Source organism: Crocuta crocuta, unplaced genomic scaffold, assembly GCF_008692635.1.
Source record: "Crocuta crocuta isolate KB4526 unplaced genomic scaffold, BGI_CrCroc_1.0 scaffold299, whole genome shotgun sequence".
NCBI lineage: Eukaryota > Metazoa > Chordata > Mammalia > Carnivora > Hyaenidae > Crocuta > Crocuta crocuta.
The window spans coordinates 8184750-8186354 of record NW_027532747.1 but is presented as its reverse complement, the minus strand read 5'-3'; the positions used below and the strand labels follow the sequence as shown (position 1 = coordinate 8186354).

The 1605-nt window shown below is 56.9% G+C and overlaps 1 protein-coding gene across 1 annotated transcript in view; it reads right to left on the bottom strand.

Moving 5' to 3' along the window:
* The window catches only part of ASB2 (ankyrin repeat and SOCS box containing 2), a 43368-nt gene extending 42027 nt beyond the window's left edge, over positions 1-1341 (bottom strand). Inside the window, exon 1 of the mRNA XM_077780885.1 lies at positions 1285-1341. The gene's annotated coding sequence lies outside the window, so the exon portion shown is untranslated. The remainder of the gene's footprint in view (positions 1-1284) is intronic.
* Between the last annotated feature and the right edge of the window lie 264 nt (positions 1342-1605).

Genomic DNA, 1605 nt, shown 5'->3' with positions numbered 1-1605 from the left:
GGGGGGGGGGGACCCGGGGCACTCAGGGCCTGACCTTTTTGTGCAAGAATGGATGATGCAAACGAGAGCAGCGCCAGGTGGGGGTCACCGCCAGCTCCCAGAGGAGGCTGAGCTGTAAACAGGCCTGCCACCAGCTGTCCAGACCCATCCAACTGTTTTGGAAGTGACTGGTGCATCTGCCCCAGGCCTCCGATGCCGAGGCCGGGGCTGGGGCTGCTCTTCTAGCCCCAGAAGGCTCTGCCCGGGGCCCTGGGAGCTCTCTCCACCCCTGCCTCACCCCCATGGTTTTCCCTTATGGGAGGAGAGCCCTGCTCTCCTGTGCAGGGGGTTGGCCTCTGCCCTGCGCGCTCTCCGTCATTTACCTGTCCTCCCTAAGGAGCGCTGCCCCTCTTCTTCCTCATTCCAGCCCATCCCCCTGGCTTCCTGAGGAGTTACCTGAAGTCAGAGCCCACCTATACCCCCTTTGCTCAAACACGATCAGAAAATGTTCCGTCTTCTTGTCCAGACAGGTGGGATCTGCATCTCCCTCTGCCTTCCCTCCCCACCACGCCAGGGGTGCCCCTACTTCTCACGTTCATGAACCTTTGCTGTACTTCTCACGTTCATGAACCTTTGTCGGCACTTCCCGACACCCCAGACCCACCCTGACTTCTCTGCCTTTGCCCCAGCTGCCCCCCACCTGGAGGTCCCTCTGCCTGTCCGGCCTGGTGACATCCACCCATCTTTCAAAAGCTGTCTCTTCCCTGCATATGTCCTCATGCTTACAAACACACACACACACACACACACACACACACAGCTGGAGGTACAGCTAGCCACACCTGGCTGCTGTCGCCCCACAAAACTGTGCATCCAGAGTCCCTCCATAAATGTCATGGGCCGTTGATGCCCCCATGCATAAAAATAGCTATCTATTCACCTGACCTAAAAGCCTTTCTGAAAGTCACTTGCGCCCCACAGATACTGCCCAAGGCCTACACAGCCCACAATAGCAACGCGGATAACCCCGTGTCACGTCCCTGTCCAGAAGCGCACAGCAGAGTGATATTGTGAGCTGCATCCCCCGGAAGAATGCACAAGTGCTTGCACACAGCTGATTCCACGTCCCCCAAGTCCAAAGTGAAAGTCACCAGCATGCCTTATGACACAAGAGATGGCAGAGAGAGAGAGAGACGCAGGCAAGTGGTCTGATGATAAAAATCACGACTAAACAGCGCAGTGGTTAAGTCCCAGCCAAGCACCCTTCCTCGAGGTCTGTGTAAGAACGTTGAAAGCATGCATTACCTGTTAGGCTCTGAAACAGGGGCCCAAATCGGGGGCACTAGAGAGGGTTTTCTCGAGGGTCTTAATTCAGAACACCCTCCCTGAGTTTTCCTCTTGCCCTGGCCCTGAGCTCTGCCCAGGCAGTTCTGAAACACTTTCCTTTGAAGCAGGGAGTTTATTTCGGGCCCACCGCATGACCAGGGATGGCAAGCCAAACTATAAGATGTTGTGCAGCTCGGGTTTCCTGTTTGAAGATCGCACCGGGGAGGCGGCCATGCCGCCCTCGGTCCCTCCACGGCGGTGCATCAATTACGGACCTCGCTGCAGAGAGCATCTCCGAGC